Source organism: Vulpes lagopus, chromosome 5 (assembly GCF_018345385.1).
Source record: "Vulpes lagopus strain Blue_001 chromosome 5, ASM1834538v1, whole genome shotgun sequence".
In the NCBI taxonomy this organism is placed as follows: domain Eukaryota; kingdom Metazoa; phylum Chordata; class Mammalia; order Carnivora; family Canidae; genus Vulpes; species Vulpes lagopus.
The window spans coordinates 32,493,773-32,508,635 of NC_054828.1; the positions used below are offsets into that span (position 1 = coordinate 32,493,773).

Sequence of the window (14,863 nt, forward strand, 5' to 3'; positions counted from 1 at the left end):
TCAAAGTCACTCCAAGAAAACAAAGCTGCATCCAGCACTTTCAGAAATAATTAAGAGAAACAAGCAAGGAGGACAGCAAAGAGAATCTCTTAGTTGATTCTGGAGAAATGGGCCTTTTCCATCTATGCACTGGCAGCCTGATTGGGAGTGTCCCATGCATGGCTGAAAGACACTCGTGAGAGCCACTGAGGTCACACAGCCACCCTCCGCTCAGGTCCCCCCATACTAGGGCTAATCTTCTAAAGTGTTTAATCGAACACTGTATGGCCTCTGAGGTTTCAGGAACTCTGGGGCTGTTTTTTCCCCTGGTCTTAAAGTCTTTCTCTGCTGCTGACTCATATGTTAATTATCACTTTCCACAAAGTAGAATTAACAGTGCTACGCACTCGCTGGCCTGGACGTTATACAACCGTTTTATCAGCCGGGGTGGGACTGTGTATGTAGGGCAGCTGCAGTGGCCAGCAGACACTTGGTGAGCATTCAGGGCTACGGGCATCAGAAACCCAGAAACCAGCCTTGGTTTTCGAGTCACTGCGGAAGAAGCTGCTGGGATGCTCTGCTCCGCCCAGGATACAGAGGGTTAACTGCCCAGTCTTTTGCCCAAAAGTGTGGCCAAGAGTTTCAGTTCGCTGTCACCTGTCAGCGTTAATGGACAGAACTGGTGTTTCACAGAAAAAAATATCAAGTTGTTTTCTCTTTGACTGCTGGGCTGGATAATGAAGTAAAAATGACATTATCTCTAATAAAAGTGATCTGCAGAAATCACTGATAAAATATCAGCAGCAGAGATTTGCCATTAGCAGGTTAGCCAGATAAGGGGAGCAGCTGGATTCTATTAACCCCCTCCTAGTCTGGTGTGTGTGTCGAGTGAGTGGGATTGAGGTTTGGAGACTAGATTTTTAAACACTGAAATTTAGGTGAGTGGAGAGGGTTTCTTGCAAAGTGTGGTGCATTCTTGAACCCTACTTGCTGACTTTTAGGGTTGTCATTGGGTTTTCAATTTGTTTGGTGTTTGTCTCTTAGGGTTTTCGCCTTTAGAAACTTGGAAGGGGGTGCTTGGCCGATTTTCTCATTTCCGTGTTATATCACTAAAGGGGTAGAACCCTGGCCAAGCCCTGGCATCTTCCTCGTTAGGAATCTGACTCCAGAAGAGCATCTTTACGTGTGACGTGAAGGCTTTGAGTGATAGGTGGTGTTGGGCAGCAGATTGTTCTGCTGCATCAAGGAGCTGGAATCAGAGGCAGAAACCTCCCCAGTCTCATCTGGTGGGGAGAGAAGGGGGCTGCCCCTGTCTAGGCTTGTACACCGTCAATGAAAGCTGAGTGGCATCTGGCTCACTGAACACCCCCTGTGATGTGGTGAGCAAGCTCAGCTGGCACCTTCTGTATGAAAACATCGCTAGGGTATGGGGACCTGTTTCCTGGGACAGTGAGGAGCATCGGATGTTAGGTAACCCAGTGAGGAAGACAGCCACTGTCACTCCTCTTTATTAACCCACTTTCTGCTCAGAAAGCACCAAAGCTTTATAACTCTGCAGCCCTAATCCTATAGCTAGAGGAATCCCAGCTGTTTTGGCCTTCATTGCAGCTCAACAAGCTGTATCTGAAAGAGATGAAACAGTTATTTTGGGGGTAAGGTACAGTGCCAGGCTTTGGGTGCGTATGAATTTGGACATTTGCCTCTGCCCTCAGAGAAGACCTGTAAGATAAGGAACAATAAGGTGATGCTACCTTACAGGTAAGTGGTATTGATCCATTCTCCAGGTGGCCAGGACAGGGATGGGGGATCAGTGTGGGCTGTGTAGAGTGATCAGAAAAACCTCTATGGAAGTGTGGTTCTGAAAGGACAGGGTCTGGAATATAGGAGAGGAAAGATCGCAGAAAGATCGCATTTCAGGTGGAAAAAGGTAACTGGGTGGCAGAGAGGGGTGCTGAGTTATGGGGGGTGGTAAGAAGCCTGGTCTGGCTGGAGGAGGTAGGGTGCTGCTGGCTTTCAGGAATGAAGACTAGAAAGCAAGGTCATGGCCGAGAGAACTTGAAGGCGGTCTAGAGCTTGGGCTTCATCATGAGGGCAGTAGGGAGCCGCTCCCATTTTTAAGTAAGGCAGTGATATGCTGAAATGGTCTGGGGGCAAGAGGGGTGGATTGGTGAACTGTTCTTTCCCTAAGGTCTATTTGGAATTGTGCTTCTTGATCAGGGAGCAAAGGGAAACAGCTAGAAGATGGGGACTGAAGTCTTTGAAAATAAACAAAACACCGCTGGAGCCAGAGAAGGCATGCGCCCTTGGTGAAGTTTGTTTTTCGTCCCATGGGTAGTGTTTAGGAGTTACTGTTCAGCGAGAATGCCAAGGCTCCAGCCCATGGTGGCCTGTGAGTTGCTGCTGTATTTAGAGCTACTAATAAAGGGGCTCGTTTCCCCTGGCATAACTGCCAAGAAAGACAGGTTCTCATACTTGCTGTCCAGTGTCACAGAAGCACAGCCAGCAGAAGAGGGATCCAGGTTGGGTTCTGCATTGCTCACCACTTGGCACCTCAGACACCTCAGTCAGTAGGGATCATCTGACTTTATTTGCCTTTTGTTGTTGAAAGCCCTCCTCTGTGCTTGGCCCCTGGATACACAGTGGTGTTTGTAGAATGAATGCACCCCCCCCCCCCGACTTCTCCAACTTTGTACCCTGCTCCAGCCTGTCTCCTGAGCCCCTGGCTACCATCCACTCCATTTCCCCAACAGTATCTTTGTCCTTGTCATCCCTCCTGCCCACCAATTGTCTGCCCCCTGTCGCACTGCCATACCCTGCCATACCTGCTCCTCCTTCATATCCTGCCTCTAGCACCCAGCTCTCCCTGTATTATTCAGCCTTGTAGACTTTCCCCTGGCACACTCAAAACACAGCAGCTGGCTGCCAGGCCAGCCCTTCAGTACTTGACTGCACTTCTCTGCAAGCTCCCCGAGGCCAAGAGTAATCATTCCTAGGCCTCATGCAACTGCTCCCAGCCTGAGCACATGAAGAGGGGTTCATAAATACTTGCTGAATGAGTGGAGAGGAAAGGATGTTGCTGGGGAGAAGAACAACCTCATTTCCCAAATTGCTCAACATCATCGTTTGAGAGCATGATAGTAACTTGGGGAAGACTTTGGCATTTCCCGTGGCTTTTGATGACTTCTATACAAAGGAATGGAATGTAGCTTCCGCAGTGTGCATGAACATCTCCCTTCTCATCCTAGTGTGACTGTGTTGAGCAGAATTGGAAGAAAGCAAGCACTGGCACTTGGCCATGAATCAGATCCCATAGCTCTGGACCTGCAACCATATAACCATCTGAAAATCGGAGGAAGCCCAGGACAGAAAGGGTCTCTGAGATTTTCTTTGGGTTCCCCTCTCTCTCCTTTTCTTTTCCCTTTGCCTTTGCTTGCTTGCTTCTTTTTTTAAGTAGAGAAGAGAGAAGGGGTTATGGGATGGGGGGAGAAAGTGAGAGTTTCTATCACCCTCACTCCGCCCCCCCCCCCTTGCTGTTTTGAAATGCTTAAAATACCAGGACCAGGAGTCAGTGGCGTCAAATTGGGATTAGTAAAGCAGATCCTGGGGTATTTCACTATTAGCATATGATCAAGCATCATTTCCGATTCAGAGACTAAACAAACATTCTTTGCTTTGAAATTAAAGTGTCTGAAATGAAGAGAGAACTGGCTCTTAAAATCATATTATGTACAAGAAAAGAGTTCTCGGTGATGACCATCTCCTCCAGTTATGGCTTTTTAAATGTTTCCACCCAATCCTTGTGACGACACTGCCCCCTCCTTCCTGAAGCTTACCCAGTGCTGGCCCCGGAGGCGGCCCTGCTCTGTGTTCTCATGACACAGGGATTATTTTTGGCATCGCACATATTTTCTCTAATGTTCTTACCCACCCCCTCCCCTTGGTTGCCTTTTGGGGAGCAGTTGTTTAGGTGACACCGTGTAAATCGGGGGTTAACTCGGTTCAGTGCAGTGAAGAGGGGGAGTGGGAGAGAGAGGACCGCTGCCTTGGCCTCCTCTGCGGGCCCCCAGCCCCTCTCCCCAGCTCATGAAAGAGCCTGCTTTGATGAGGCTCTGTGCTCCCCATTCATCCTCTCTCCCAGGATGAGCCGAGGGGATATCTAGAGGTGACGCTGGGGGCTGCACCTCGGGGATGGCATCTTAATGACTTGCCTTGGCGGGTGTTAGAAGAGCCCCATTCAGAGTGAGTTCACTCCCTGTGCAGTTGGCTCGCTCAGCTCCTGTCCATAGATGTTCTCTTGTTCACACTGCATGAGGAAATGGAGGTTTCCAAGTGGGAAGCAGCCTTGCCGGTGCTTTAACTCTTCACTGAAGGGAAGAGGAGCTGCCGAGCACTAAGGAAAATCTAAGCAAGCCCAGCTGCAGCTCCTGGGAGAAACAGGGCCCTGAGGCTGGGGACCCGAGGCCAGGGCTGCTGAGATCACTTTTGCTTTCTGCCCTGAGAGGGAAAGGAGATGTGTAAAGGGCACGCCTGAATTGTCCTAACAATGAATGACTTAGCTAATATTTACACAGTTTGTCTGCCTTGGGCCAAGGTCCCGTGAAGGATGCTCGGAAGTAAGTGTTGTGTCTGTGCCCCCTCTCCCTGCAGAGGCATCAAGGTACTTCCAGTCCAGTCATAGCAGCAGGATGCTGGCTTAGAAAAGCCAGCGAGACAGAGAGGCCGCTAATGAGGGCCAGTGAGTAATGTGGGCAGGAAGTGCCTTGGAGAAGGGAGCGAGGGTGGCCAGGGAAGCATCTGCGGGACGCAGGGCTTGGACTGGCTCTGAGGGAAGGAGTTTTAAGAAATAAAAGGGGATGATGTGATGCAGGTAGGGAGGACGCAGAGGAAAACACGGACATCTGAGTGCGGCTAAGTGAAATATCCCATAAGGAAATATAAAAAGAGAAGAAGGTTCTTCCTAGCAAAAGAGAAGATCTGGCTGTTAGACTTTAGGTGGCTTTGGATAAGGATGGGATCAGGGAGCACTGACTCTATCAGCATTGACATCTCCATCGTGTCCCTTGAGTGTGGTCACTGACCAGCGGAGTCAGCATCACCTGGGAGGTTATTGGAAATGCAGATTCTCAGGCCCCAGCCCACACCTGCTGAGTCAGAAACTGTAATAAGCTCCTGGGGTGATTGGTGTGCAAAGTCAAGTTTGAGAAGTGCTGGTCTGTGTAGCTGTAGTTCAGACCCCAAATTTCATTCAAAGAGTTGGAAACACACACACACACACACACACACACACACACACACACACATCTTTGAGTATCTCTGTGCTGTGGCTCTTCCCAGATGGAAACCTTTTATTCTGAGTGAGAATTGGAGTAGAATTCTTATGAAAGATCTAGAACAGTGAGACACTTTGAGGAATTCAGAAGAGAAATTATTTAAGTGGTTTTTATCCAGTGTCTCCCATTTGTACCACTTTGTACTATTTATGCTTTAGAGGACACCAGAAGAATGGATGATGGGTCCTTTCCCCAGGGAACTGTGTGGTCTAGCTGGAGAGGCAAATGCTACAGAAGTAAAACAAGTAGAGAATAAATAACAGGGCTGGATCATGCAGTGTAGAATCTCTGAAGCAGGGTGTGCAGAAGTCTGCATAAGTGAGGCCTTCCTGGAGAGGTCGGGGCTGTTGGAGGTCCTGAAAGATGGTACTATTTAGCCAGGCCAGGTGGATGAAGGGTGTGTGCTGCAGGTGGGACGTGGGATGTGGAAGATGAAGGGCTGGTCTTTAGAGGCTAGTGGGGACTGGGGTAGCTGCTCCCAAGTCCATCTAGAGAAAGTGCATGCTTCATGCTGGCGAATCTGTTCTACATTGCGTCTCAGGCACTTTTTTCTTGGTCTTTCTGCTGTGCAATTTCTTTCTTAGCTGAACACAGTGGTGTAGGATCAGGATGGCTGCACATGCACAGTGGCTTGAGCCAAACCATAGATTGTGCTGTTGGAAGCCTGCGGGATCCAAGAGAAGAAGGCTGCTGATGGTTAGGAGCTTTAGAGAAAAACCCTTGAGTGTGGGGAAATAGCCTCAAACCCAGAGAGGTGGCACCAAGGAAAAGTGCATGGGAACTAGATGTGTTGTGGTGATGGCTTTGCAGCGTATGCAGATAGAGAATCATCATGTTGTGTACCTGAAACAGATATAATTTATATGTCAATTAGACCTCAATAAAAATTTTTAATTAAAAAAATTAGCCTAGTGAGAATGAAACACTTTACCTGTGGTGTCTGCAGACTCTGCTAGCAAAGGAAGAACTTTTTTTTTAAAAGACAGATATCTCCAGGGAGAGAAAATCTATCCCACTGAGCCTGATTTGTCAATTGAGGGGCTGACCTAGAGCAAAAGGGTGACCAGGATGTGCCCTTTACTGCTTCCCAAGTCAAGAATTCATCCAATTAAGTATCCTTAGAGGGCTTCACCCCCAATACAGCCAGTTCAGCTAAACCTTTTGAACCTACAAGAGGGATTGGCTTGTGGGCATTTCCCAGAAGGCTGCAATGCAATCAAAAGTATAGGACTTATGGTCAAATGACAGGTTTGAGCGCTGGGTCCATCACTGGGTGATACTGGGCATGTCACTTAACATCCTCAGGGGCTGTTTCCTTCTGTATAAAATACTTACTTTATAAGGATGAAATCAGAAGCAGGATGATGAGAGTCCTGTACAACGGCAAGTATCACAAGTGGCTCCTTCCTAGCCGTAGTAGCAGGATGTCAGCTCGCTGAGGCTAATTAGTCTCTTGGCTGGAGTCTGCATGGTGTAGGGGTTTGGACAGTTGCAGGCGTCGGAGGCCAGAGAGAGCAGTGGAGGGCCAGGCAGGTGCCCTTGCAGCTGCTTACTTTCCTTCCCTTTTCATGGGTGCAGATGCCACTGAGCCTCCTCTGTCCATGCAGTGGATGTGGAAAGATCAGCGGAGATGGAAAGACACTTTACTTTTACAATGGGGAAGAGGTTCGGCTGACCAACAAGAGTGGCTGTCTTTACAGAACTGGAATTTCCATTTCCAACACCCTTGGCCATCTCTCTTCGGATGTGTTAACATGGATATGGCAAGATGGAGAGAGGAAGCCAGGAGAGCCTAAGTGACTGGGCAGGGAAAGTTGCTGAGACAGGGTGCACATCCTGCCTCCCTCTGCGGCTCTGCCCTCAGTAGCAGTGGTCATCGGTCACAGTCCTGGAAAATGCTGGTGGTGTTCAATCCCCAACTCTCGAAGAGGGAGTCACTGGGAGGCAGCTGTGGGGAGATGGCAGCAAGCAGCATGCGTGACCTCTTATAAAAAAATAAATTCGAGAGGGACACAGTCACCATAGTGTTGTTTATAACACCTAGAAATTAGAAACCGGGACTGAGTAATAGTACGGTATGTTGTGATAGGCCCACACAATATGATATTGCTGGCTGTTGTGAAAATTCTAAAGAAGTCTTTAAAATGCAATAAAATATTAAGAAGCCATAAATCCAGTGAAATCTTGATTTGTTGTATTTATACCTTTCTGTACTTTTAAAGTTGCCTACGCTAAATGTGTATTACCCTTATCTTCACCAAAGCATTTTTTAAAAAGGAAATGATTTAAGATAAGCAGAGTTATATAGGAGGGTAATGAATAACGAAGGTCTGTTTGCAACTGTGTGACATGTCTGGTGCTGGTTGGCAGTGGGCTCTCCATTCATGTGTCCTTGAAAAAGTCAGAGCTCAGGGCCTTTGTTCCAGCTCCATGCATTCCCATTGCCTTTCTGGACTTCAGTTTTCCTCATCTCTGAAATGGGGATGATGGTTCCTGCCCTTTTCTATCCTGCTGGGGGAGGTTTACGGTTATCAGTTTATAAAGTGCTTTATAAACTGTAGTGATTGGCACAGGTGTAAAGTGGTATTCCTTCTAACACGTCGAATAAAGAAAAGCCTGCTAAGGCTTGGACTTGACGAAGCTAAGTGTGGCTACAGTTCACCACTGTTACTCCTATACATGCCTGGCTTTTCCCAGCTGGGCTGGGGACTGCACCTGTCCCCAGATTATATAAGGAGCTGGGTCATCTGGAGCCCCACAAGGGCTGTACCTATAGGGCTGCTTGGTAATTGGGTGTGCTGCTCTTCTCTGAGGCTGCCTGGAGCCCAGAAGGCCACTAGATAAGCATCTGCAGCGGGCCCCAAGCAGAATTGACCATTAGAGGGCCATGTTGGGTGGGCCGCAGACATTACTGTCAGCTCTGAATGCAGTCCAGGCCCTCTCTCCAGGGGCAGACTGTCAGCGTGGGTCAGGGGCTCAGCCTCAGTGGAGGGGAGGTTGGGAGGTCGAGGCACGAGACACCTTTGGGGATTCTTCCCTCAGGGAAGGGATGAGTGGAGACATGCGCTCCTGTGGTAGCTGCCGCAGCCCTCACCCTTTCGCTGTATCCCCTCTTTTAGGACTTTTGACATACTAGTCTGTTGTATGCCTTTTTTTTAAAAATGTTATTTATTTGACAGAGAAAGAGAGAGAGAGAGCACAAGTAGGGGGAGCAGCAGGCAGAGGTAGAGGGAGAAGCAGACTCTCAGCTGAGCAGGGAGCCTGACATGGAGCTTGATTCTAGGGCCCTGGGATCAGGACCTGAGCTGAAGGCAGGCACTTGACCAACTGAGCCACCGAGGTGCCCCATTTGTAGTATGGCTTATCTCCCAGTGGGGCTTGGTCTCCTTTGGAGCAGAGCCCATGCCCCTCACCAGAGGGGTGCATGTTAAGCAGATTGATGCTTTTATTCTCCTCATGTAGGTGTATCTGATGTGCCCAGTTCCTCCTGAATTTCTTCTATTTTGACTGGTTAACATCGATGCCTTTACTCCCCTCAATAATAAATTCATATCCCAGTCATTACTGCCTTTGGACAAATATCAGAATTCACCCAGAAAGTTGGCCACCAGAATATCACCTGCTTCTACGCATTTTTGCTGCTCCTTTAGAACTGCCAAAGACCATTCTTTGCTGGAGTACCTTCAACTGTGGCAAAGCCTTATCTCTGAGGGCACATTTCATTCTTTCAAACAACCAACATCCATCCACTGCCAAATCTGGTGACTAAAGGACAAACACGATAATATTGTTTGGGGTTGAAAATATATGTATTCTATGAAGTGTTGTGACCAATTTTCTTGTGTGGCTCTGAAATTAATTCTGAAAGGCCTCTCAAAATACTTAGAGCAATGGTTTCAGAAATAGACCTGGGTTTCAGTCCTCTGAAGACATGTGATCACAGGCATAGAAGCCTGTGGTTTAGGAAGCCCTTCAGGTGATTCTGCTGGAGTCCAAAGTTGAGAATCACTGCTCTGCAAAAACAGGACCAATACCACCACGTAGTTAACTAAGGATCAGATGAGATCGCCCATGAAATGCACCTCGTCCTGGTGCTCCAGAAATACCAGTTTCCTTTTTCCTTCCACCAAAAACGAGAAACAAACTTTTAATTTTAACCTGACTGCTTTGCAATGGTGGTTCCCAGCCCTGGGTGCACATGGGAATCAGAGGGCAAGCTTTAAAATCCCTGATGCCCCGGCTGCACCTCAGCCCTATTAACTCAGACTCTGGAGGTAGACATAGGACCCAGGCATCAGTCTTTAAGGCTCCTCTGGTGACTCGAGTGAGCCACCAAGGTTGAGAAGCACCCACGTTGGCTCCTCTCTGGTTTCATCCAGGCAGCTATCAACCCATGGGTGTGGGGGCTTAGCTCTTCCTCCTGATTCCTGGGAGCCGAAGCTGGTGTGCTTCTCTCTTTGGGCAGCCTTTGTTCAGTGGCCACAAGGAAGAGCCTTAGGGAAGAGCCACGAGACCCCTCCCAGTGACATTTGACCTTCCTTTCTTCCACTCGCAACCACCTGCAAACTGTCACCAGCTTAGGATTTCACCACCAACCCATAGACTGATTTAGGATGGCTTAATTAGCTTCAGTCTCCCTCCCTCCCTGCTGAAATCCATTCTGTCCTTAGACCATCTAACCATATAGGGTTAACAGGTGTAGTGTTTTGGTACCCTGGTGGCCCACAGGCATTAGTCCTGCTCCTGTTGACCGTCAGGAGAGAATGGCTAGTTAAGGAACCAGACCATTGGTGCAGCTGGAGACATCCTGGGTGTGTGTGTGTGTGTATTGGGGTGGGGGGGGCATACCAGGCTGTGTTCACCTGGAAGTTGGCAACCAGGATCAGGATCATCTTGACCAAGAGCTGATAATGGTTCGATTATTGACTGGCCAAGCTTGGAGCAATGACCCAGAAGTTAAGGAGACATTTGTAAGATAACAAAGCTCTGGACACAGAGGTCTTTCCTGGCTGAGTTGTGGCATATACCCACTGGAGCTTGAGGTCAGTTTTGCTTTCTCTTCTGACTAGTTGCCTGGTCCTTAAGTGGTCGCTTCCCTTAGTTGGAATCAAATGTTCCAGCGTGTGAGTTTCCACCTTGGGGAGGAGAAGTACAAACTTGCAGATATGAACATGTCAAAGAAGAGGACAGAAGTGTGTTCCCCACCAGCAGTGTGGAGAGGAACATTCCTGCAGGCTGGACCTGCAGCCTCCAGGGAGTCACCTGGAGTGCCCCCTCCACACCCCTGCCCCGCAGGGATGGAGGCTGCATCCCACTCAGGCCCTCTAGTGCTGACCCCTTCTTCCTACCCTTACTCCATGTGAACTCGGATGGTGCCTCTTAACCCTACCGCTGAGGTTCCAGGCCTTTTTCCAGGGTGAGTGGGTGCTCACTTAAGGACAGAGATTCTTTATGTCACAGTGTCCATTTCACGACTTACCCCGCCCCTTCTCTGTGTTCTGTGAGCATCCAGTTTGTGGAAAAGTGTCTAACGCAGTGTGTAGAAGGTATGCAATAAACAGCAGTTTCCTTGCTGCCAGTGGGAAAAATCTTTGATCTTGGACCCAAAAGAATTCAGTGTGAGATGATGTCTTTTATTAAGTTGAGTCGCTGAATCTCTCTCAATCTATTAAGAGGGGATAATAGTTCCTATCCCTTGGGGTTGTTGTGAGAAACAAATGAGATAGCATGGACAGCAGGGAGAAAGTGGATTCTGACCCTGAAGCGTTGCAAGGGTGGTGTCCTGTCCTGTGTCCTTCTGGGATCAGCTGAAACCCTGCCTCCCTGGTAGCTTGCCCTGACCTTGCTCAGACTGACTTGTTTCTTATCTTAACCGTGTACACTGTTTATTGCCCGAACTTATTTCTGTGGTTGATGGAGGCACTTTGGGTTGTTGGTTCCCTAATAAGACCGGGTGCTCCCCACAAGTAACATGCATCCTAGCTGCTGTGCAGTTGCATGAGGTCCAGCCCGGAGTTCAGTGCTTGTTTCTGGGTCCTGCGGGGGGACACAGCCAGGGCCACATTTATGTTGGGTGTTCGGTACACCAGATATTGTGCGGGACCACCCTGTGGTGGCAGGAGAGCCACCAAGAAAGGCAGGAGTAGGCACTTCGTAGAGCAGTTTGGAGCAAGAAATAAATTTGAGTCTTTTCGGCTGATTTGGAAAACTTAAGATAAAGCACTGTTTTATGAGAAACCAGCAAATTCTAACGTGCCATATCTAGGATTGTCATTAAAAAAAAAGAAATGCTGGTCTGTTGCAGGTAATTCTAGAACCTATCGAGGGAGAGAAAATAAAGTACAGGTATTTTAGGCAATGAAGCCTCATTGACATAAGAAGGTTCAGCAACCCGACACAAAGACGTCAAGATCAGCCTGGCCCCCAGTTACACCTCCAGCCCTGGGACAGCATTGATTTGGCGATGAAGAACGGCTGTTATGGCCAATCTCTGAAATCCACGGACACTCACATTTGCCCAATGTCAAGATAGTTTTCATCTGTGAAGAGCTTCCTAGTACTTCCAACCCTTGTCCACTCATCTCCTTTGATCCTGACAAATAAGACATGAGATCTCTCCCATTTTACAGACAAGGATATCAGGGCACCAAAAATGTATTTTCTCGCCCAGATCAGATGGCTAGATAGTAGTCTTGTGGCCAGTATATTAGAAACACCAGCCCTCTGACTTCCAGCCCTCTTTCCTATTTGCCAAGAAGCCCAACCCGTGGTGAATTGCATAAGGAAGTAGGCTGTGTATGCATCAATTAGGGGGGGTCTTACCTTCACACTTGACGTTAATTAAGCTTGTTCTTCAGTGTTGCTAATTAAATGAGAGCGGTGTTACACATTTTTGTTCTTCCAGGAGTCAACATTAGATATCTCTGGGCTGTGTCAAGGTTAACTAGATAATCTAATTAAAGTTATGCTGGCCCCAGAGTGCAACTGTAAAAACAAGGTAGCTGAAATGGAGCCCATGACTTTTAAAACAAGAGGCTGCATGAGATTCTCCATCTTTTTCTAAATGTTAGGATGTTGTGGTTTCTTTGTTTCTTGCTAACTAAGCAGTGGAAAGTACTGGCCTGGGAAGAGATGGGTTCTAGCCCCAGCTCTGCCACTGATTAGCTGGATTGCCCTAGGTATGTAACTTAGCCTGGTCAGGCCTCAGTTTCCAGATCTGTGGATTGGGGCAAGAGCAATGCCTGCCTTGCCCGTCTCACATGCATGTTGTGAAAGATGGAATTAGACACGGAGCACCCACGTGCCTCAGAACTTCTAAGTACCTGCTCACCGACTTCATGCTCTCCAAGGGCTTAAGCAGGGAGGCATTCACTTTGTGACCTTGGGCAAGTTACACATCACGTCTGAGCCTCTGTTTCCATATGTAGAAACTGTGCCCTCAGTATCTACCATATTGTCATTAGGATTATAATGTCATATATGTAAGGTCCTTGGTGCAATGTCGAGGCCCAAAAGTAGGTGTGAATAAACATTTATGTGGTCCAGGGAACATAGTAGGACCTCGAATGCCATTGCCAGACAGAACACTGACTCCAGACTGCCTCTCCATCCCACCAGCTCTTCCTCTCGGCCTTGTCTGTTCTTGCACTCTAAGGAAGGAGCAGTAACAAAGGGAAACTGTGTGCATGCAGAAGTGGGCATTAATGTCGCAGCCTGTGCTGGGAATCCCTTCTGCCCAGGATTGCTTCTCTAGATGCCCTAACGACTGGTCACCTGCTGCTGATGCTTTTGTTGGGGAGCACGGGTTGGTGCTAGAGAGTGGAATCCAGCATCCTAAAGACACTGGTTCTCCGTTACCTGTTCTCATGACAGGCGTGAAGTATACAGTTTTAGTGTCCTGTCCCCTCCCCTGGCTCCTTCCCTGTGCCAGGATGTCTACAAGCCTTGAACAGCTGCTTTTGCTCCACAGTCAGAGGTCAACATTAAAATGCAAATGGGAGAGACTCCTATACAAACCACTGTTAAAGCTCTGGTGCAGGAGCAAGCCGGTCTTAAGGGCTGGCTCTGAGAGAGTGCAGATGGTGGGCTACAGGGCAAGGGCTTGGAGAATGGATGTGAGACGAGCTGAGGAAGCAGGAGTTCGGGAAAGGAAACAGCAAAGGGAGAGGGGACAGGAAAACATGGTTTCACCCATTTCATAACCTTTCTGAAGGTTTTCCCTGCCCATCAACAGCCGCTCAACATTGTTCCCACAATCTGAGTATATGATGCGTAACCCATGGGGAGCTGGGTGCTCTGTTTTTAAAAAATGAAGCATGTTGTAAAGTGAGCGGTGCCTCTGCCCCAAATCTTGAGTTTGAGAGGCATGGCAACATTTTGTGAATCCCAATATATTGATCTTCTGGCCAGATAATAGGCTATAAAACCAAACAGAAGGACAAGCAGTAGCTGGCTTTGGAAATCTCAGGAGAGAGGACGGAGGGAGTGGGCTGGAGCTGGTTAGAGGAGGCCTTGAGAATCATGAACTGCATTGGACTGTTTATTGAAAAATAAAAACTTTAAAAAAAAACTTCTTTATTAAACAAGCAATACAAGTTATTTATAGAAACATAAGGAAATTCAGACAAGTACTAAAAATATAATAATAATCCCCCCTAACCTTACTGATGGATAAAAGCCTGGATTCTGGGACCCACCTGCCTGGCACGAAGCCACTTCCCCACTCACCTGCCCAAGGGCTGCAGGTGAATTACCTCACATTTGTGCATCTGTTTCCTCATCTAAATTAGAGATAACAATGCTACTATTTCCAATAGCAGTTGTGAGAATTCAAGAAGCATTAATGTAGTGCTTAAAACAGCTCCTGGAATACAGTATGCTCTGTATATGTGATAACTCTAAGAATAATAGTTATTTTTCTTTTACTCTATTTCTAGACTTTTCCTTATGTAATCTATAAGAAGTATTATGTACTTTCTATATTTCTATGAAAATAGGTTGTATTATACTCTGTTATAATATTTTTACTCTCATCATTTTTTTCATGGACAGATTTGTTGTTAATATTAGCTAACATTGATTGCTTGCAACTGGGATAAACCTATGATGAAGACTTTACATAAATCATCATATCCAATCCTCACAACAATTCTGTGGGAAAAGTACTGTTATTATCATCATACAGATGAGAAAACGGAGTCTGAGCAGTTTAAATAGTTGAAGTATACAGAGCGAGCGCTGGCAAGTGCAGAAGTTAGAATTTCAATCCAGGCAGGCTGGGTTTTGAACTTGCCTCTGTTAGGACTTAATATAGGCTTTGTAAGAAGATTTAGGATCTCTTTAAGATTTCCTGCAAGAGACAGGCCATCCCTGGGTACTCACCCCGGTCCTCAGATAACCCAGGACCAAGTCACAGGCGTTGCCAGTTGATTAATTGTGCTCTAAGCCCCCACATACAAAATCCTGGTCTGGGCCACATAGGTAGGAGAGAGGTAGACAGAAGCACAAACACACGCGAACACAGGGCTGGCAACATATAGCAGAGGCTGTGTGTG

General features: G+C 47.6%; 1 protein-coding gene across 2 annotated transcripts in view; it reads left to right on the forward strand.

The window, feature by feature from the left end:
- The window catches only part of EPAS1 (endothelial PAS domain protein 1), an 85,868-nt gene that overhangs the window by 33,586 nt on the left and 37,419 nt on the right, over nt 1-14,863 (forward strand). The gene's annotated exons all lie outside the window — the stretch shown is intronic.